This window comes from Numenius arquata, chromosome 1, assembly GCF_964106895.1.
Source record: "Numenius arquata chromosome 1, bNumArq3.hap1.1, whole genome shotgun sequence".
In the NCBI taxonomy this organism is placed as follows: Eukaryota; Metazoa; Chordata; class Aves; order Charadriiformes; family Scolopacidae; genus Numenius; species Numenius arquata.
In genome coordinates this window covers 102,039,951-102,064,443 of record NC_133576.1, presented here as the reverse complement: position 1 = coordinate 102,064,443, position 24,493 = coordinate 102,039,951, and positions in this window count along the sequence as shown.

Sequence of the window (24,493 nt, the reverse complement as noted above, 5' to 3'; positions counted from 1 at the left end):
GATTCATCAGGGAAAGCCATTAGTGCACTCACTAGCATAAAACTTGCATGATGCTATAAATCTTTTAGCAAGCGGATTTGGAAGATGTTTTTGTGAAGGTTATGTGTGTAAGGTAAGCTACATTACATGAGCCTTCAACGCGTGCCTTCAACATTACACTTTCTGACATTTAATAAAATAGTGATTACAAAGAGCTGCATCCTCAGAGGCCTTGTTATGCCAGTGCCAGTGTGAAGGGAATACCCTCAGACTGTCTTCCATGTTTTAGTTGCAAAAGAATCAGTTTTATTTTTCTGAGCTATGTAGTAAAACCTGGTTCTTTGAAAGATTTTGCTTTTTATCCTTTCAGGTTTTAATAAAGTAACATCTTACTGCATTAAATACAAACAAGTATTTAAGGTAGAGAAGACTGAATATAAGTGCACAGACATTTCAAACCACATTAAATTACTTATAGCTAATTTATACTAAAAAGACTTTATTGTTCTGCTCTTGTCAGTCTATACAATTCTCATACATTCGTTATGAAAGTCTGATCTCCTTGATTTCATATGCCAAAATTGTCTTCTTTGAAGAATAAAAGAATGTGTGCTTATATCTACTGAACTCTTGCTCATTTTGTAACTAAAAAACATGATGACAAAGTGACATGATCTCAGTTCTTCTTTTAATTAACATCTATGATTCATAAATCTGGAGATGAAACTGAAAGATGAAAACTTTTTACTATTGCCTGCTCAGGGAAGCTGAAACTCCGGTTTAAATCTAAGGTCTGTACTGGAAGTTAGTGCATCTTGGTATCACTCCACAGTTTTCAAAGCTCCTCTCTCACGTGAGATAATTTTTATCTTTGCCTTTATTTCTATCCTTCCCCCTCTGCAAAGCAAAACTAGAAAAGCAGGATGATTTGCAGCTGAATTTATTAGGCACCTGTTGTCACTTAAAGGAGCCTAATACCTACGAAAAGAACAACAAAGTAATTTCTTTTTTTTTTTTTTTTTTTTTTGATTGTTTTGGTCAGATAAAAAGCAGGAGATGAAAATGTTCTACAGCTGATTACCTTCATCTCATTTAAAAGTGGAAGTCTGAGAAAAAACAGCTGTTCAGTGTTGTGCTGCTGTGGCACTGCTTGTCCATGATGCTAACCCACTTTCTGGGCTTATCTTCTTGGGTAAACCCATGTTCATGTTCTAGTTCAGATCAGGCTGCACTTCTGAAGCAAGTGTCCCAATCACTTGAGCGCTGACCAACTTCACTGAGTAGTTTCAGAGCAGCTGAAAGTCCTGCTGGCTAAAACTAACATGGAAAATGCACCACCAGCTATGGTGGTCCATCTGCTGGGCATTCAGTCCACTAGCCCCATCTCAGGCTGTTCACTGGTAAGATCCCTGAAATACATGTTCTGACAGCATCTGGTACTCAGCATCAACTGTTTTACTCAGCAGATCCATTGTTATTCTGCTGCCCTACCTGCTGACGCTGCCCTGGTCTCCTAGAACCAGAAGACATCCCTCATTTCAGGCTGCACTTCCACTGACAGGGGACAGGACATATCCCATAGCCCCACCTCTCTTAATTTTACTTGCTGTATAAGGAGGTGGCTAGTTGGCTTAGACTGTGCAGCTCCTGGTGCATTGAGCTAGGTGAGATAGATCAGACCAGAATATTAAACCAATTGTAACTTAATTACTAATTTACTATTCAATAAAATATACACCCAAGCCATGTTTTAAACCAGTGCTCTTCTTGAATCAATTTTCAAACATATCCAAAATAACATTTTAACTCTGCAATCAGAATCATGTGTGAAAATCACTGTGCATTGTTGTAACAAAGATTAAAATTAAGAGAGAAGGATGCTTCCTGTAAAATGTTAATTAAGCTTTGGATCAGCTACTCTAATAGTTTGACACCACCTGTAAACTTTGATTATATAAGTATTTCTCAGTCTCTTCACAAACTTACTCCTTAGCGGGCACCAATCTGTTTAGACACCAAGAAACTGTAACAAATACTATATAGATATAATTATGTAGATAAAGGTTGTTAGGTTTGTGAGTCATTGTGAATATTTAACCTCAAGCTTGCTTGCTAGTTGCAGGCTGTAATGAGACCCAGCAGGATGAAAAAAAAATAAAATTAAAAGAACACCTTTGGGCAATTTCAGGATTTTAAATGAAGAAAAAATTCAGTAACATTTCCAAGGGCCAGTTGAAGAGATTATTTTTAACAGGATTAGCATTGTCAGCATATAGACATGAGCATTTTGAAGTTAAACTTTTGAAAGACTTAACTTCAGAGTTTAGGGAAAAAAACAATGAAGCAAATAAAGCCGAACAAGAAATATAGAGGGATTTAGAGAAATATTAGCATGAGCAGTCTAAAGACCTGATCTTTATCATTATTGCCATCACTAATGGATTGATAGCAAAGGTCTTCCACTCTTAAAAAATCCTGTGGTATCATGGTATCAGTAGAAGTCGTCCTGGAAGGATATATTGGAATGTATTACTTTAAATTGCTCTCAAATGTATTGCCCACTTCCATTTCTAAAAATATATGGTAAATAATGATTAAAAGAATGAACACTATGGATTGTTCAAAGAGAATGATTTTCAGTCTTGACCAAACAAATGGATTATTTGATTTTAATATCTACCAGTGGCCAAACTGACTACAGTTAAATATTAAATCATACCGTTAGAAATATATACACTTTTTTTCAAATTTAGGGATGCAGTGATCAAGATACAGAAGGAGAAATTAAACAGTTCATTTAAAAGAATCATCTAGCTCCTGAATTACTGATGCCAGGGAATATTCCAAATCAGAAGATATAAAACCCAGATTGTTGAACTGCAGCTCTCAGTTAAAAAAGATGCAGCTTTTTTATACAGATTGATAGTAGTCAAAGACATGCCGGTGTGTTAACATTTCTATTTCAGGAATGAAGACACTGTTCCTTGATTTCTTGACCTGCTTTGATATTTGCTTTGAGATTCTCACTGAAAATTGCTAAATATTATACTGGCAGGTATAGTTTCATTTTAATCACATTCATTTCACTGACTTATCAAGACTGTAATTAAAAATCTTTCCCCGTTTGCTTTGTACAGGCACAGGAAAATGATGACATTTTCTAATTGTTTCTTTTATGCTTGTTTTAGCTGGGAAATGTGTTTTCCCTGTATTCTCTGTTCAGACTGACATTTTATCTACTAACTAAATATTTGTTTTTAATACCTGCAAGATCACTTCTGCTCAAAAAAGAACTTTCTTTTGCCCTCCCTTATACAGCCATATTATCTGAAAGCCTTTTGCTGACTTTTTCTACACCTAAAAAAAAAAATAATCTTTGGTAATTTTCACTGCCAGTACTGTGCTGGTAGTAACTACATCATGAAAATTCTTGACCTGAATGCAGTTACTTAAAAATAATGTTTTGTTTTTTTGTCACACTGTTTTGTCATACTTGCTAAATATATTAACCTGCAGATAGTCAATGCTACTATTGGTCTACTTACTCATTCAGAACTGATCTGCTGAACTAGTTAATGGAACAGAAATGCAAACTACTTATTCAGATTTCTCATTTTTATTTCAGCACAGATTATGCATTTCCAAGCATAAGATGCAGAAAAAAAAAATTATCCTTGGATAGATTGACTCTATACAAAAATATAGAGGACACCCCTCTTAGTCATATGATTTGGTTTTACGTAGGAGGAGCAGGGAGTTGAACTTGATGATCCTTATAGGTCCCTTCCAACCTGAAATATTTCATGATTCTATGAATCTATGATACTATAATAATAAAAAGATAATGGTTTACCATCTCTGGCCTAGTGAAAGATGTACAGGAAAAGTACCTTTCATGTGAAACCTTTAGGAATCAAAATAAGTTGTTTGCTGCACAAGAACAGCAGATTAATCCACATGTAGGGCATTACATGTGCTGGTTTACTGCTTATGTGCAAAACTACATTTTCCCCTTATTTTTCGAGACTATGTGAACATTACTAATGAAATCCCCAGACATGACTTCACCTTTAGAAACAAAGAAAGAAAGAAAGAAAGAAAGAAAGAAAGAAAGAAAGATAATAAATTCTTTAGTCTGCTTTTGTGGGAATGGTGTTTTTAATTCGCCAGCTCAAGCAGCCTCAAGCTTGTAAATAGGCACTGAATAAAAACAATTGAGATTCTAGCTTTACCTCTCTTTTTTTCCTCTTGCTGTTATTCTGTTTACTTCTTAGTGATTTCTTGGGCTTCTTGTTATGCTGTAAGCTTATGGAACATGAATGCAAATGTAGATATATAAAGATATTAATACACACCACTTGTACAAAATGAGAACTGAACTGAAAACTGAAATGGTAAAATGTGAATATTGCAAAACAAGGTAATGACAAACTAATAAGTATCTGTATTACAATTTCCTTCTCAATCTTAATCTAGATGCACTACATTTCAGTCTTTAATTCTATAGTGTTCAAATACATCACAAATATTAATGAAATCATTTTCCTGAGGTGAAATGCTTTTGTTGATGGGAGTCCTCATGTAGGTAATTAAAATATTTATATACACATGTGAAAAAAATGCATAAGGGTGGGAAAAAAAATCTTTATTCTGTCTCATCTCTCTCACTCTCGTCCCTCATCTTTAGAAGGACAAAGTTTAGTTTTGTTCATATCACTGACAAACAACACCTAAATTCTGGATTAGATGATCTGAGTATGTTTAGTTCATTACACACTTCTCTTTTCCTTTCTTTTTTTTTTTTTTTCCTTTTGTTTAACTGTAGTAAGTAAAAGGGTTTTCACTAAAGTGTGTCACACAGTAGCAAGAGTGGGTGGCTCAATAAGGATGGGTCAGAGTCAGGATCTGAATCCGTGAAGTACCTGGCCAGGGTTGCAGTCACACAGACAGATACCAAGGACCAGGGCTGGAGCTTAAATGCAGCTTCCCAGTGAAGGTGAAGCAGCGTGAGAAACCGACAGAACAGGATGTCTCAGGTGGAGGACCCCACTTCTCACAGATCTTTCTTACAGCAGTGTGATGCAGGCCGCCTTCAACACAGGCAGCCAAAACCACTGGAGAAGGCAAGGTTGAACTGAGGCCTTTCTTAAGTATGATTTAAACATCAAATATTAGAAGACTTTTTTTTTTTCCCAGGTGAGCATAATTTATTATCACATAATCTGAGTGCTAATAAACCTAATATTTATTACTAACAATATATTTTTTATCTTAACTTCTGTGAAAAGGAACATAGGTGACATAATCTGATTCTATTTAGTGATGGAAAAATCAATGTCATGAAACATATTTGTATCCCATTCTAGAATTAAAGCCAAACTCTTTAATTGCTAACATGCTACTGAATAATTAAGCATCCACAAGTGATCTTGTTGATTTAGCTTCCTGAAATTGATATTTTTCTTTGTATGACAGAAATGCCTAATCAAATCAGAGAAATCATATATATAATGCAAAAACTTGTCTCTTATTTTGGCCACTATTGGATAACTCACAGGAAGTAAAAAGAAAACAAAATAAAAAGTAATGAAATCACTGGACATGCAGTCCAAGCAACTTCCTTGCTGATGCAAGAAGCAAAAAATGCAGAGTATTTGTGTAAAATTAATCAGTTACTGCATATATTTATAATAAAAATAGTTTGTGCTTATTAATATTAAATGTTTTTCCTTTTACCTCTACTGAAACCACCCCCTATAAGTGCATTATTAGATGTAAATAACAGTTTCCAACATGCTGACTTTATTTTATTTTTAATATAAATCTATGAAGGGACAAACTGAAACTGTCTAGGTTATTATGGTATGGTGCAACATAGCATGGCAGCCTCCTATTCCCACATTAATCATTACTTCTTTGTCCTGTAAAATGTCTAGGAAAGAAATCTTTTTCTTTAAAGGGACTTAATCTTTCCCTGTATGATCAAATGTCCCCCTGCGTAGAGTTTCACCTTGGGATGTGATTACTTAGTTCAAATTCCTCATCTAAACCAAGTTAAACTGAAGTTCTGAACACAGGACTCCCTTTTACCCATGTGATTGGCATAGATTTCTATATTTAGGTGGGACTCTGTGTATTTCTGTATATGCATATGTGTGACATATTTGCTGGTTGTTTCAGGGTCACTTTGAACCCCATTCTGAGATAGGTACCTCTCCCCATGTCCTGTTATGCATGCCTGAGGTATTGATTCCTCTAGCACTTCTGTAAAGCTGAGTCATTTTGTATAGTACAGTTTAGAAGACGGGGCAATTATTTGGGACAAAGAAACACCTTCAGAGTACCATTTTTTAAACTTGATGTGGTAACTTTCCTCTATCATTCTGTATACTGCTTTGTAATTGTTCTAGATGCTAAGCATAGACTTGTTGTAGATTTACATTATATAAGCTCATTTTTCTTTCCTGACCTTCTTTGAAAAGTTATCCCTTGCAGTATATTTGTCAGTGTCTACTCTGACTCACTTGTCTGGCAATCTGACCGTTGGCATCCTCATAACATCTGTCATGAACGTCTATCTGCACCATTCTCCAAGTCCTTCATTTGTTGCCTTGTCTGTTCACAGTAATTGCCACATTCATCATAGCACTTCTTTTCAAGTAGAAACAATTTCATTCTCTGATGTTGCATTTAATATCTTCTTTGTGGTTCTTTGTATTTTATTTCTTTTTGTACCCTGAGATGTCTGTACTCAGCAAACAAGCATACAAATAGTGACAAAAATTTTTTTATCACTTACTTCACATGCTGAGATTCTCATCTTATTGTTACATAAGAAAAGATCACACATTTCTATCACTCTCTGTAGATCTACAAGAGGTGTTGCCTTGAACCTGCTTCAAAATAATGTGAACTAGAAATTGAAGCTGCAATTAGCTGCAATGATGCAGTGAAAATTATAACTTGGTACTGTACAGAAGCATAATAGCAATAGGTGTATTCACTCCACAGTATAAATCATGATATTTCTGTCCTCTTTTCATCCAGAGCCTTATGGATACCAGTGACCTGGTATGTAAGAGAACAAAGGGTAGTCTGAGGGAATCTACTGGAATCCTACGATTTTTAGAGGACATGTACCAAATATTCAGCAATAAAACCAACCTTTACTAATACTTCTTACATGAGAAAAGATATGTTTCTTAAATATGTGACCTTTGTTTACAGCACCCTCTCGAGCATACTTATCTTCCAAGTAGATAATCCTGTGACACTGTTCTGCCTAGAGATTTGCTATTTCCTGTTTTAGTAACAGAATCAAGAATCAGGCAATAAATAAATAAATAAAAGAATGAGCTTACTCCTGTCTGATTCCTTCACAGCTTTCCTAGCACATCTGACATTGCCAATTGTACAGGTAGATGAGATTTGTAGGCACAGAAGGGGGCTGGGAATATATTACTTTTTAAAAGCTGTCTAATTCTTTACTTGTAGCATAATGTCATATTAGACTATGATTATATGCTGATGTGACATCAATGTATAATGTTATAGCATTATCTCTGATGATACTTTTATATGAATGGACACATTACACCTAAGTAACATCATCATTTGTTAAATACCCACTGTTCTTGGGAATTTTGCCCCTATTTTGGAATATTTTTTGCGAACTCATATGAATTTTCTTTTTTTTTTCTATTTCATGTTGAATTTCTATGGATTGCAAAAATAAGCATAAAAGATAGACCGATCTATAAGGTTTTATTTTAATTTTGTTCTTAAATGTATGACTTACAGATTTTATTTTTTACCCAGATTTTAATGAGTAATGTTGTTTTATTTATTATATTTTTTATTTATTTTTATTATAGCTTTTTCCATTTTCTGTGTAGCTCCATCTTGCCCTTTAGTTTGACCAGCAAGTCACGGCTCAACCATGGTGGTCTCTTGCCCTCCTTGCCCAATTTCCTATGTGTCGGGATTGAGATCTTTTGTTCTCTATGGAGAGTGTCCTTAAAGATCTGCCACCTTTGTTCCACTCCCTTGTCCTTGAGGGCCATTTCCCACGGGGTCCTATTTACTAACTCCTTGAAGAGTTGGAAGTTTGCTTTCTTAAAATTTAGAGTCCTAACTATGCTTCTTGTGGGCTTCAAATTTCTTGGGACAGCGAACTGCACTAGGGCATGATCACTGCAGCCAGGCTGCCTTCAACTTTGACATCCCTGATAATTTCGCTTGCATTTGTGACCAACAGGTCCAACAATTCATCTCCTCGAGCAGGGCTTTTAATTTCTTGCATTAAGAAGTTGTCATCTAGGCACTCTAGGAGCTTCCTGGAGTGCCTGCAGCCAGCCGTGTTGCTTATCCAACAGTTCTCATCCCTAAGATCATAGTCTACATTTTTTATAGGAACAAAATCTTTTCTTTTTATCCCACATAACAAATTGTGTAGCTCTCTAGAAAATATATATATATATTCCCAGTCATGTGTACAAGTTCACTTATACATTATACATATTTATTTTCTTTGTAGAAATTTGAAATAGGACAATGGAAAACTGATCTTTGAGTGAATTATTCAAGTAACTCATTCAACTATTGCACCTAAGGAGCTAGAGGTGGAAGGATGTTTACTGCAGACCAGATTACGTTTTCTGTTTTCTTCTCAGTTTTTATTATTTATTACATGTCCCCAAAGTGCTGTGGCATTCCACCAATAATGTTCCAGGACTTGTTTTGAGTTCTGAAATTCTTGACCCTTAGGTTTCAGAATAAAACATATACATTTTTCTTATGTCTTCATCTAATTTAATTCTTCTCTAATGTACACATGTCTATAGCCTTCGGTAACGGATTGATATTAGGGACACAGAAAATCCCAGTTTTTAAACAGATTGCTGCAAACAAACCATATTGCCCCATTTGGTTTCATAAAGTTTTCATGTGGGTTTATAAAGTTTAGCTGCAGAGGCAACCTTTACAAGTCACAGTATAATTCAGTGGGTGACGTACCACTCTATGCACTATTTGCTTACTCTTTCAATAATGGAGTAAAGTAATACCAACTGCAGCACTAACTCTTTGAGTTGTGGACATTTGCCTGAGTCCACCAATTCATTTCACAAAGTCTGCTGAACAGCAATCAGATAATAATGACTTTTTGGTGTGTAGTTAATGATGCAGGGGTTTAGAGGACCCATACCTTATTAAGTGTGCAGGGTAGATGGTGTGCAGTTAATGTAATGTAAAGTAATGATAGAGTAAGTAGAATAAAAATAAATAGCTTAGCTGCCACATTCTCTGCATGTTGAATGTGAAATGCAACTGGTATGTAGAGGCCTTATTTATAACAATTATCAGTTAAACTCTCATAATAGGGCTTATGTAGGATGAACTAGACCTTATATTAGCTTTCTGTCCTGGGGTAGGATTCACCTAGGAAATTGGGTTGTTCAGAGAAATCGTGCTACAAGCTCACATAGATGAAATCAGCTATCAGTATTTATACATAACACTAGGGTTGGGATTGTACGTAGACACCAGGGTGATAACACCCGAGTGACTCATTTTTCAGTCTAAGAATTTTTTAATCTGTTTTTGTGATCTTTTAATCTTGATTTATGCTATGCTTTGCATCTATTATCACATTAGACTGCATGGACCATAGGAAAGTTGACTACATGGCAGTGCTGATTGAAAGTCTTTCTTTTAAAAACAGAATCCTTACTTTTAATTCAAGAGCATCATATCAGCATCAATTGACATCAAGTTATTTTCTATAACTAGTTCATGATAAGTTCTTCATTGCTTATCAATGCTAATGTATAATGTAGCTTTTTTTCATTGGGTCTAGCACTATTAGGTGGGTAAATCTGTTGGCTGTTATGTCCAGGGATACCTAGTCTAAAGTATTGCTAACAATACCTTTCTTCTGCTAAAGACTCCCAGAATTATGAGTCATTGTATATTTATTACTCTGGGAAGAGATCAGTTAATATATATAAATATAATCCTAAGTGTGTGTAGCAGACTGCCTACAATGTTACATCTGAGGATTACTTTTATTGTCGTATACCAAATTATGTTTCCACTTTTATAATTTTTTTCTTTTTAAAAGGGAATACCTGTTCTCCAGTCCAGTTCCCCCAAAATATCTCATTCTTAAAATGTAAGATTATCGTATTCTTAAAATGTATACATCAGTAGTATTTTTTCCATGCCATTCCCTAGGGCCCTGGGATTAGGTTAAACATGGCCATTATTTCTGCTCAACCAATTTATGCGCAAATCTGAAAGGGACATGGATAAGCCAAATAGTCTTGCTGGAGAAGTGGTTCTCCTTTGTTTTAAGGGGAACCAGTCTGCTTCTCGCTGTCTGTCTCAAGATATAAGGTAAGAAGTACAGAGACAATACATTAAAAACTGATCTTGAGAGGACACATACTTCTTACTAAAGGAAAAAGAAAACCATAACCATAAATAAACAGTAATAAACAGTAAATAAACACAGAACAAGCTCCCTTATTAAATAAAATGAAACAAAACATTTCATTTCAGTAACTGAGAAAAAGCACTGAGAAGAAAACACTAACTCTATTCTCAGAGGAGTTCAAACACTCAGCATAAATTAAACCTGCCTAACTCTTAAGGGAATTTCTGAGCCCTACTAAGAATTGTTGTTTTAACCTTTCTCTTTCTGATTGCTCTGCTCTTGTGTGTAGTTAAACAATATTTGCTTTGAAGAAACTGGTTTGAGTTACTGCACCTTTCAAGTGATCAAAGACTCCGAAGGGAAGAAACTCTGTAAGAGTAGAGTCTTGTGGCTCTGGCAGGCAATGAGGTGGGGAACAAGACGTTCTGCAATTCCATTCAAAAAAGGCAGGGATTTCAGTCTGAGAAAAGTATAAACACATGGCATTTGAAAGAAGTAACCAGAAAAAGTCAGCATCCAGGTAATTTTGTTTTTATTGAAAAGCAATCTTTAATATTACTTCATATTCAGCAACATATATTAATTTGCTTATGCACTTCAAGCCTACAAAAACTTCACACATATTCTAAGCCTTTTGATAGTCACAGGAAGGGATCACAAGATGTTAATCACAGCTAAGTTTAGCAGCAGGATACTGGAAATTGTTGAATGTATAATCACAAAATTCTCCCACCCCAGGTCTGTTTTCCTCTCCTTTTTTTAACTATTAAACTATTAAAGTATGCCAGCAAATATTACAACATTAAGTATAATTCATTTTTGTTTTAGAGAAAGTGTTTAAACGATGAACTGGTGATCACAAGAGGCCCTGTTTTAAAGGGGTGGATTTTTTATACACAGCCTCAGTAGTGAGTGTTTTCTTTAAAGCAGAGGTGGTTTGGTTACTCATTATTTAAAAACCAAACAAACAAAAACCCCAACCATGTAAATTATGTAAGAAAATATAAATGCATAAACAAGTTTCTACAGTTTCAACAGTAACAAATAGAGACATGGGGATCAAATTCTTTCCTCCTGTATATGAGGATCTTGTGTTTTCATATGGATCATTTAGCAGATCCATACTTTACCCTATTAACCAGCACAATGGAATAAAATTTAAATTATACATGGTCCTGCGAGTATCAAGGAATTCTGACATCTAGAAAGATAAAGAAGCACAGCAGCATTTTACCTAGCCTGCAGACAGCTGAACAGATGTCGCAGCAGCCAGCAGCAGAACCAATCAAGGAGTCAGAGAGGGGAATGTGCCAAGGGAGCAGACCCAGGCCCAGATGCCAACAGTAGAAGAATTCATCTCTTAACATCTGGTTGTACCAAGCATTCCCCATATGTGGGTATTGGCTTTGGGCCTAGTACAAACAGAAAAAAAGAAAAAAAAAAGAAGAAAAAAAAAAAAGAACTGGAATGTCTTCAATACTGTCAGGAATAAGGAGAAAATCTGCCAAGTTTTTGCTGAAATTCTGTGAATATGACAATTGCTTTTCTATTTGTAAATGCTCGATGTGTCCCTGTGGTAGCTTTGCATGTGTGTATGTTTTAGGCTGTGAAACAGGTTCCAACCTGTTTAAATAAAATCTTACCTAAAATGTCTTGCTGGAATTAACTCAGTGTGTTAATAGACCCTAAGAAACCCCCAAACAAACAAAAAGCCAAGCAAAAAAAATCCCACCCCTATACAAAAAACCCCACCATGAATCAAGTTAACCTCAGTTAAATAGGGGCTTACTGGGTGTGTCACTCATCAAAATTGTGACTGACGTTCCAATAAACTTGCACCTCCTCCTGCCATCCACTACAAACAACATGAATTAACTCCTAAAGAAATTTTAGACTAAGCACAAAAGGACAAGGATCCGGATGCCATCAAATATGACACTTCTAATTAGGTCTTTACTTTCTAAGTTTTTATTTAAATATTTTGTTATATAAGGATCAAAAACAAATAAAAAACCCACGAAAAAACAAAAGCCATACATATCTAACTACAATTTATGCAAACTTCTGCTTGGTTACTGGCAAACCTACTAAACACCTAAAATCACAGTATTTGGGACATGTGAACTTCTGCCAATACTTGGATGAAAAATCATCCAGGTCTTGAAAAACTGCCAGCTTATAGTTCTCACTCAGACCTGGTTATCATGGCAGGGTTTAAAAAAAAAACAAAACCTACTGACATTTTGTCCTAAATTACAAGTAGTCATTGCTGGCAGGAAGCCTGAGAACAGGCCACTGGAATGGGCTTGCCGAAAAGACTGTGGGGAATGTTTTAAAGACAGGAATTCTGAGTAGGTGAGAAACTAAAACACGACCTCTTGTGGAACAGATGATTTGAAGAACTTTGCTAGACAATGGTCAGCCAAGGAGCCTATTATAAGAGGAAACTTCCTTTTCATATAAATCCTCTCTGAGAAGAAATACAGAATGAGTTTGCTACCATGCATCCTCACAACTGTTGACTGAAGATATTTTGGATATCAATTCTGTATAAAGAAAGATAAAGATGTCTCTGGTCTTATTCTGGTGTCAAAGACATATAAAGGATCAGATTCTAACCGTAAGTATACAATAACAAGGAACAAGGACTTTAGGGAACAAAACAGTTAGTGCTGAGGCCCCAAAATCTGTTTCTCCACAGGCATTGTTTCGCTCAAAATCTCGCTGTGATCAAAAGGGACCACACTGTGTATATGACAACAGAAATATATTGCTTGTCCAGTTAATGTTTTAACCGTCTAATAGTCCACATTATCTAATTAATAATAAAAAAATCTCAATAATAATAATACAGTTCAAATTTTTATGCATAAACACCCTTCTTTTCTGTGGTGCAACGCTCACTCTTTTGCTCTTCCCCAGGGTCCTAAGATTGATGGATGCAGTTTTCTTCAAGAACGGGAGGGAAAGTTTGCAGTGAATGAGTCACATTATGATGTCATGGCTTGGAGTGGAGTTCCTTACTTCACAGAACCAGGGCCTACTTGGGGCTATTTTTATATGTTTTGTGTTTTTTTTTTTTTTATCACTGTCTTCTTTCCTCTGACTGGGCCTCAGCTTAAGGTGGAAAATCACACACAGCGTAACGTAAAGGTTGATTTTCTGCTACTCTGTGACAGCCAAGGAGTGTCAGAGCTTCACCACATATGCTATTCCCAGGGCTTCAGCTACAGCAGGGCTGGCACCAGTCATTTGAGCTCTAGGACTGTTGCAATGAGCTGCAGCCAGCTCAGGGCAAAGCAAGCCTTGGGAGGTCCTTACAGTCCTGAGAGGGTGAGTGTGTGCTCTTGAACATGAAGGATAGTGAAGGGCAGGGGGTTGGGGAGTGCTGGCAACTGGGAGATTTACTTCAAAGTGCACTCCTGATTTGAACTAAAATGCTGATGCAGAGGCATTCTAAGTGGGTTAGGAGTTTGTGTTCTTTGAAAAGTGATTTTGGCACTTAGAGTTCATACATCTAAATGCCTAGGTCACTTCTGAAAAATACAAAAATATACCTTAGAATTCTTATCGCAAGCCTCTATTTCCTTGCTTGCATGTCAGGCTACATCCCCTGTACAATTTTTAGAATGTCTTCCCAAAGGCACTACTTCACACCAGCAGACCCAAGATACTTGCAATTCTCAAGCTGCAAACCCTGGCTGAACTGCAAAATGCTATTGCTGATCTGAGCTTTTGTAATTTTTTAATAGCTTTTATGGCTGTAGGCAGATATCTGCTCTCAAGTGTTTCTGAGGCAGAGAAAGAGAGTCCAAAGGCCAGAAACACACACATCACCTCTTCCCCTCCTCATAATGAGATGGGAAAGAGAAGATTGAATCTTCAGTTATCTCTTGCATGTGTAGCACAAAAAGAAAAGCTATATGCCCGCTACAGTCACCCATCCCTGCAGGCACCTTTTGCAACACTATTCTAGCAGTCAACATAAAGTTATGTGGTTGGCTTTAGAGAATGGAATAACATACAGAGCTGAGATTAATGTCACATTTGCTATCAGTATAAATATGAGGTACTATGTTGATTATAACATTCATTACTGATCATTAAAAATTTGTTTAGTGTGTGCCAAACACTGAAACCTGCACCAGACTGATGTTATGCTCCCTAACAAAGAAATTGGTTAAAATGAACTGAAAATCACTCTAAAGAAGTGGGCTATAATTGGTGCTTTCAGCAGTTCATGGTAAATGACAACTCATTTCAAGTCTGAAATTTAAGTTTCTCCCCAATTCTGCATATCAGTATTAATCATAACATTATATTTCTTTTATTACGTACAATTTTTTCCATTGAAGAAAACATGGAGTGGTACTTCACCTTTTTTCTTGGTTTTAATAGCATCATTTTTTGTTTGGTTGATTGGTTTCCACTCAAACACAAAAATTCCTGAGAAATATATGATTTCTAGGATTTCTACACTTGATGCCATTGAAACGGCAGATCATCTCAAGTTTTTCCACTTTTTGCTCCTCCTTTAACTGAAACTAATCACTTTCCAGAGGGCTTTCCAGTGCCTAAGTTGGAGTTGTCAAAAATATCACTATAATACATGCTTATCAGGGTGCTGGAGACACTTCAATCTACCAAGACATACAATGAATCTAAAGTTAAACTTTGTACAGATAAATAAAATTCAATATCCAGAGACATTCTAGAATATTAAATAAAGTTAATCTATCTTAGGGCTGCAAAGATTTTTACCCAGAGAGACAAAGAGACAAAAAGACTTAGGACTCTAATTTTAGAACCAACAGTCATCTCACCGAACTAAGCCTGACAACCACTTTTTTTTTTTTTTTTTTTGTCTTTATTTTGTTGCTATATTCTGTGTGTAGGACAGCAGAAGTTACTTTTCACCTTTTATCTTACCTGCAGTTTTTTCACTTAGTCCATTAGGTTGGGAGCCCTTTAGGAAAGACACATTTTTATCTATATTTAGAAAGGCACATCTGCAGGCACAGTCTAAAGTCCATATTCTACCTTGTAGACAAATGTTCAACTTCTTTTAGTTTGGTTCACAATATTTGGTGCCTGGTGTTCTTTTATAGTTATCTTCTGATTTTAAGATCCACCACCTCTCTTCAGCCAAATGACACCAAAAGTCATTCTGTTCATGTCAGTCAAGTTTTCGTGTACATCTGCTTAAAACATTCTTTGAACTTCACATCCCTTGTAAAAGTAGTTCTCTGCAGTCATTGGTGTCTGACCCTAAGGCTTCCATCAGGATCTTTCTGTATTATCTAACAGTAACTGGTTTTGCTTATCTAAACGGAGTACAAAGTTAAGGAATTATCTCTATGTCTTTTTAGATAATTTAAAATGTGTTTTGAGACACTTTGGAACAGAAAAAGAAATTCACTTTTATCTCTAATTGAAAAGAAGAGAAAAAGGAATATCTATTAACTTCTTTTTTGTTCCCTTAGACAGTATTAATTCATAACCCATAGGACTCCCTCTTAGCCATGGTAGCAACATTTTAATCATATGTAATTCTGACACCCTAGACATGTAACATAAACTTATCAAAATTTCCACTTTCTCTGATAAGTCCCTTAAGTAACAAGTTTCATTATCCACTTCAGCTCTAAGAGATAAAAGTGTATTTAACTAACATACAAAAGTTGGACTATTTAGGTTTTATTGGTTTCATTTAAACTGCTGCTCAGACTAAGAAGTAATTTTCCTTATTATCACTAGCTTTCAAAGAATTGAAAAGTGTCAAAGCATAAAATTTAATCATAAAGCATCCAGGTCTCCTCTTTAGAAATGGTTATTTTTCCTTCAAGTATTTCTATTATCTTCTCTTTCTTTATGTATCAAACATTCACTATGCTAATGCTTTTCCCGATGCTACTTTAATAGCATCAAATCTTAAACTGAGTAAAACTGAATCTCGACAGTGATTACATAGAAAGTATCAAAGAACATATTTAGAGGCCCTGAAAGTGTGTTAATGACTGATTGATTGTTGTCTTATTTCTGATATTTAAAAAAATTGTTTTGTAGGGTCATTTTCTGTACTGTGAATCTTACAAAATTGTAAAAGGAGTCTGGGACTGAAAAAGCAAAAACAGTTCCCTGATATGAGACATGGCAAAAAAGACTTTGAGAGAGAAATTCTATGAGAATAAAATACTACTAAATAAAATTGTTTTAATTACAACAGAAGCAAAAGTCTCATAAAGAGTCTAAGTGGCAGCTAGACGATCCAGTAACAAAAGGATTATTCTTGAAAAAATAATTGTTTGCATCACTGTCACTACGCAAGAACTAAATAGAAAGTTCACACATCAGAGGAACTAACTTACAGGAGAATACCGGCAGAAGATATTTCAAATACATAAGTGGATGAATAGTCCTCATACTGTCTCTTTCAGCAGGTTTATTACCCCAGTCTTCAAAAAGGGCAAGAAGGAGGACCCAGGAAACCACAGGCCGGTCAGCCTCACCTCCATCCTTGAAAAGATGATGGAATGGCTCCTTCTGGGTGTCACACAAAGCATATGGAGGAAAGGAAAGCTATCAGAAGTAGTCAACACGGATTCACCAAGGGGAAGTCATGTCTGACTAACCTGATAGTCTTCTATGATGGCATGACTGGATGGATAGATGAGGAGAGGGCGGTGGATGTTGTCTACCTTGATTTCAGCAGGGCTTTCGACACCGTCTCCCACAGCATCCTCATAGATAAGCTTAGGAAGTGTGAATTAGAAGAATGGACATTGAGGTGGATTGAAAACTGGCTCAAAGACAGAGCTCAGGGTTGTTACTAGGGGCACAGAATCTAGTTGGAAGTCCATAACAAGTGGTGCTCCCCACGGGCCAGTAATGGTCCAGTGCTCTTCAATATATTCATCAATGACCTGGATGAAGGGATGGAATGTATCCTCAGCAAGTTTGCTGATGATACAAAACTGGGAGGGGTCGTTGACATACTGGAAGGCTGTACTGCCATACAGCGAGACCTGGACAAGCTGGAGAGTTGGGCAGAGAGGAACCTGATGTGTACTTCAATAAAGGCAATTGTAGGGTGCTGCACCTGGGGAGAAATAACCCCATGCACCAGTACCGGTTGGGGGCTGACCTGCTGGAGGAGGTCTCTCCTCTCCTCTGAGGAGAAAGACCTGGGAGTCCCGGTGGACAATAGGATGACCATGAGCCAACAATGTGCCCTTGTGGCCAAGAAGGCCAATGGCATCCTGGGGTGCATCAGGAAGAGTGTGACCAGCAGGACGAGGGAGGTTATCCTCCCCCTCTACTCTGCCCTGGTGAGGCCCCATCTGGAGTACTGTGTCCAGTTCTGGGCTCCCCAGTTAAAGAAGGGCTGCTGGAGAGGGTACAGCAGAGGGATACAAAGATGATTAAGGGCCTGGAGAGCATCTCTTTTATGAGGAGAGGCTGAGGGACTTGGGTCTTTTTAGTCTAGAGAAGAGAAGACTGAGTGGGGATCTGATCGATGCTTATAAATACTTAAAGGGAGGGTATCAAGAGGATGGGGCTGGTCTTTTTTCAGTGGTTCCCAGGGATAGGACAAGAGGAAATGGGCAAAAACTTGAATATAAGAAGTTCCACCTAAATATGAGGAGGAACTTCTTTACTTTGAGGGTGGCAGAGCACTGGAATAGGCTGTCCAGGGAGGTGGTGGAGTCTCCTTCTTTGGAGACATTCAAAACCCGTCTGGACAAGTTCCTGTGCAACCTGCTTTAGGTGGACCTGCTTTGGCAGGGAGGTTGAACTAGACGATCTCCAGAGGTCCCTTCCAACCCCATATGATTCTGTGGTTCTGCGATTTGTTAACAATTTGGTAGAAACATCTTATTTGACTACAAATTCTGAAGAAACATAACAGGAATTTCTTCACTAGGAATGGGAAGTTACAAAAGGCAATCACCAACTTAGAATAGAATCATAGAATCATAGAATCATAGAATCAGAATCATAGAATAGTTTCAGTTTGAATGGACCTTTAAAGGTCATCTAGTCCCACCCCATTGCAATGAGCAGGGACATCTTCATCTAGATAAGGTTGCTCAGAGCCCTGTCCAACCTGACCTTCAATGTTCCCAGGCACATCTACCACCTCTACTACCTCTCTAGGCAACCTGTTCCAGTGTTTTACCACCTTCATTGTAAAAAATGTCTTTCTACTATGTAGTCTAAATCTACCCTCTTTTAGTGTAAAGCCACTAACTCTTGTCCTATGGCAACAGGCCCTGCTAAAAAGTCTGTCCCTGTCTTTCCTGTAGGCCCCCTTTAAGTATCAAAGGGTCGCAATAAGGTCTCCCCAGAGCCTTCTCTTCTCCAGGCTGAACAACCCCAGGTCTCTCAGCCTGTCCTATGAGGAGACATGCTCCATCTCTCTGATCATTTTTGTGGCCCTCCTCTGGACCTGCTCCAGGTGCTGAAGGCTCCAGGGCTGGACATAGTACACTGGGTGGGGTCTCACCAGAGCAAAACAAGAGGGTCAGACTCAACTCCCTCATCCTGCTGGCCACACTTCTTTTGATGCAGCCCAGGATACGGTTGGCTTTCTGGGCCGCAAGCTCATATTGCTGACTCATACTCAGTTTTTCATACAGCAATACCCCTAAGTCCTTCTCTGAAGGGCTGCTCTCAATGCACTCATTGCCCCGCCTGTATCCATTTGGGGGATCACAGAATCACAGAATCACAGAATATTTTTGGTTGGATGGGACCTTTGAGATCATCGAGTCCAACCAACAGAAAAAAAAAAAAAAAAAAAAAAAGAATACAAAAAACAAACAAACAAAAAAAACCCTAAACAATAAATCCCAGAACACCAAACACCAAAACCAAACCAAAACAAATGCCCACAACCACACGCCACACCACCCACAAACAGACAAAGACCAACAATCTCAGGCACTAGAGCATGCCCTGAAGTGCCATGTCTACACGTTTCTTAAATACCTCCAGGGATGGCGACTCCACCACCTCCCTGGGCAGGCTGTTCCAGTGCCTGACCACTCTCTCAGTAAAGTAATTCTTCCTAATATCTAATCTAAACCTCCCCTGCTGCAATGTCAGACCTTTTCCTCTGGTCCTGCCATTATTCCCTTGGGAGAAGAGGCCAACACCCACCTCTCTACAACCTCCTTTCAGGTAGTTGTAGAGGGCAATGAGGTCTCCCCTCAGCCTCCTCTTCTCCAAACTAAACATGCCCAGTTCCCTCAGCCTTTCCTCATATGACCCCTCACCAGCTTGGTGGCTCTCCTCTGGACGTGCTCCATCACTTCAATGTCCTTCCTGTAGTGAGGGGCCCAGAACTGAACACAGTACTCGAGGTGAGGCCTCACCAGGGCCGAGTACAGAAGCACCATCACTTCCCTACTCCTGCTGGCCACGCTATTCCTGATACAGGCCAGGATGCCGTTGGCTTTCTTGGCCACCTGGGTACACTGCTGGCTCATGTTAAGCCAGCTGTCCACCAATACCCCCAGGTCCTTTTCTGCTGGGCAGCTTTCCAGCCACTCTTCCCCAAGCCTGTAGCGTTGCCTGGGGTTGTTGTGACCGAAATGCAGGACCCGGCACTTGACCTTATTAAACCTCATCTAATTGGCCTTGGCCCATTGATCCAATCTGTCCAGGTCCCTCTGTAGAGCCTGCCGAGCCTCAAGCAGATCAACACTCCCACCTAGTTTGGTGTCATCTGCAAACTTGCTGAGGGTGCACTCAATCCTCTTATCCAGATCATCAATAAAGATATTAAACAAGACTAGCCCCAAAACTGAGCCCTGAGGGACACCACTCGTGACCGGCCGCCAATTGGATTTCACCCCATTAATTACAACTCTCTGGGCATGGCCATCCAGCTAGTTTTTTTCCCAGTGAAGAGTACACTTGTCTATGACATGATTCACCAGCTTCTCCAGGAGAACGCTGTGGGGGATGGTGTCAAAGGCCTTACCAAAGTCCAGGTAGACAACGTCCACAGCCTTCCCTGGATCGAGAATGCGGGTCACATGGTCATAGAAAGAGATCAAGTTGGTTAAGCAGGACCTCCCTTTCATAAACCCATGCTGGCTGGCCCTGATCCCTAGGCTGCCCTGCACTTGCTGTGAGAGCTCACTCAAGATGATCCTCTCCATGATCTTTCCCGGTACCGAGGTCAGACTGACAGGCCTATAGTTTCCCGGATCCTCCTTCCGGCCCTTCTTGTAGATTGGTTATATTATGATACATTATCTTCAATGGATGCATATCATTATCTAGACTTGACTGTCTGGCAATTATTATGAGATTTCCTCTAAAGTATTGCAATCTGTGAACATTTCCATTATCTTTTTTTAAACTGGATTGCAGATAGTAGATAAGTAGGTATCTCTGTCTGATTAAGAATGTGCATTATGTAAAACTAGACTCCAGAAGAGTGGGAATGGGAGTTTTTTTAAATTTCCTCAGCAAATTTGCCAGAGCCTATTCAGCTCTCAGATTCTTCTGCACATGAAGTTAATCACTTCTTCTCCATTGTTATTCTTCTGGAATTTTAGGGTGCTTTTGTAACAATCTCTGGTTAAAATACATTCATTTTTATTATTAAAACACCTCTTAAGGTGTTATTTTGGGGTTGGGGTTTTTTTCCCTCAAAGAGTTACAGTTTCTCCACATCAGTCTGGAATGTTCTTTGTTCCAAGCACTTACAAGTACTCTGGAAAGTATTTGGGAGAAGGGAACCTTGAGTGGAAGGTAGTGTTAATATTTTAAATAAATCTATTTTTAACAACTGACAAACATTCGGGGGCAGGGAAGGATATACCATAAATCTGCTTAGGTATTTGTAGTATAAAAAACAATCTATGGCATTTACTTTTTGTTGTTTCTAGCAGAACTTATTTGTTTAAGTTGTGCTGCTTTCTAGCCAGACAATGCAAAATAGGCTTTGATGAAACAAACAACAGAAATGTTGCTTTTTTTATCATCCTCACTACCTGGCAGTGTATGTAGTAGTGTACAGGCACTTGATCATATAAATGGAGATTTTTTGGAGGGGGAAAACTTCTAACAGCATGTTACCAGATATCTCAGCTGATACTTTGAACTAATCTCTGCTTATGTCTACGCAAAATGGTGATATAGATAAACAAAATAAGTTTTGACATTTTTTCTTTCAAAGCAAATCATTCTTTTATCACTACCCATCTCTTTGGAGCATATATATTTCCAAATCATTCTCTGCAATTTAGATTCATAGCCAAAATAAGTAAGCATCATTCTCCTTGGGTTTTTACTTTTGTGTTCAGCTATGAGGAAAGTAGCAGATACATACTTATGTGACCATTTTTCTTGAAGCACATGTGACAGTTTGGAAGCTGATATAAAATATAGTGTTCTTAAATGTTGCATGTGATCTAATCATAGAATCATAAAACGGTTTGGTTTGGAAGGGACCATTAAAGATCATCTAGGTCACCCCTGCTGATGTGGGCAGAGAGACCTTCCACTAGACCAGGTTGCTCAAAGCCCCATTCAACCTGGCCTTGAACACTTCCAATGATCGGGCATCTGCAACATCTCTGGGCAACCTGTTCTAGTGTCTTACCACCTTTCTAGTAAAAAATGTCTTCCTTATGTCCAATCTAAACCTACTCTTTTTCAGTTTAAAACCATTGCCCCTCGTCCTGTAATCACAGGCCCTAGTAAAAATTCTCTCTTCATCTTTCTTATAAACCCCCTTTATATACTGATGATTCTGACATTCCCTCAATATCTTTGAATCTCAGAACTCCTGAGAGAGGTTACCATGGTCTGGCATGGCTTCTTAGCATCACCCTTAATGCTGAATCTGTATTATTAAAAGCCTGGCAGCACAGTACAAGCTGGTTTCTATTGAATTTAAATATTGCCACAGATTTGTTGTTTACAGCCAGGAGATTTTTGAGAGCTTTACACATATTCCTTCCCTCATCAGCACTTTTCAAAGAAACCTAAATTTAAGTGGTAATGCCTACCCTAGGATCCAAAGAAATGGATTTAAATGTGCTCCGCAGAGAATGAAGTTTGGTCTGATCTCCCATTTCCCATAATTCACCATCTCCATGCACAGTCGATGAGAAAGAAAATGCTGAATTTTTGTGTCATCATATCTTAAAGGAAAGAATGGAACCCAAATATATGATTTCAACATGGGAGTAGTGAATTGCATTCAACACATAGGAGATATTAAGCTGAATGGCTTCTCAAGTCTCTGAAACTTCTGAGTATGACCAGAAACGACTGGGTGCAAGAAGTAAATTTCACAAGTTGATGTTTGAAAAATTAATTCCTCATAACAAATTTCTCTTAGAATGAAATTATATTCTTCCACAGGAGATGTGATAAAAACAGATACAAGAGAGTCTGAAGAATTAATTTTAATAGTTCAAAATTTTACTTTGGTTACACTGATGTCCTGAAATCCTCAGGCAACTTTGGGATTACCGTGCATTGCCAAGTAGAGAGTTGATGGAGGTGAAGGAAAGATGTAATGAGTTCTCTTGTGTACAGGAGCGTGGTCCAAACACACACACACTCACACACACACCCCATGCACACCTGCAAAGAATTTGGAATCTACTCCTCAAATCTTCAACAGCTTTTGCAATTCTACTGTCATTATTTTTTATTCACTGCTAACAGTCATAAATTTAATGTAGATAGATGTCTACATTTAGTTGCCCAAATTCCAAGTCTTAAAATAGGATTTTGCTCACTTAACTTGTAATGAAATCAAAATGAAATTAATTACGCCATAGGCAATCTAGACAGTTAGCTTAGATCCTTCTCCTCTCATCATTTATTTTATGAATACACCAACTATAAATCTATTGAGATAGAGACATTCTTTCCTTTTATGTTTGCACAACAGCAAACACATATAAATCCTGAGGTTACAGATATAATTATAGCATAAATGACACAAAGAATGCTTTTCTAGGAATTATTTTTAATATAGAGTTTTGAAGCAATTCCTTTTTTATGTAGATATATGAGAGGAAGGGTGGCAGAGAAGATTTGAGGAGCTTTTTGTCAGTCATATTAACTTCCAGGTCCGTAATAAATAACTCCAAGTTAATTGTTGTCAAGTATTTTATTAAAAGATGAGAACATAAATATTTATATCCTATGTAAAAGGATTTTGACTTAGATTTTGTTTTAAATAAATATTGTATCAATAATTATATTAATGGAAACATTTGGAAGTTAACTGAAACCATATTCATGCAGGTCTAAGTAGTAATCAATTATTTAAATTCACCACTTCAAAGAGAATGTTAGAGTCTGAAGCTGGAACATCATGCATTCTTTCAAGCTTGCTATTAACAATTCTAAGCGTAAAATCACATGTACACTCGTTAGAAGGAAATTACAATATTTTCAAAATTAAGTGTGACAAATTAGGAAATTATATAAGGTGCTTAGTAATGTGATCTTTAATTACATTTTCAACCCACAAGATACCTGGTTTCATATTCAGTAAAAAAAAAATAAATGGTGTCCATCAGTGTTTTAGCCATCTAATATTTAGGTATTGAGTTTTATCTAGACTGCAAGGACTCTTTTTATAGTGAATGGAGATCTATAGGCACCTCTAGAAGGTGTTTAATTTTTCTGATTTTAGGAAGTATTGGTTTGCCCTCTGTCATAGTTGAAGAAAACCCTTGAATTGTCAATGTTAACAGGCTGCAATTATTGGGGGTTAGGGCATGTGAATGTCCAGAACTAAGCTTTTGAACTCTGAAGCAGAAGACTCCTACTTGTTAGCTGCAATGGATACAGGTTATTTGTAAATTTCGCACCAACTGGACTAAACAATACTGGAATAACTCTTTATTTAGTAAAGAAAGAGACATGGGAGAGAAGCACCCACTGATAGACTGATTATGTTTTGGAGAAGCCAGGGACCACAACCCAGAAAGAAGAGCTGGTGCCAAAAACTGGGGTTCCCGTAAAGAAGAAATGAACTTGGAGAAGAGAAGGGGGCCTGGAAAGAAGATGACAATTCTGGCTGGAGGAAATAAC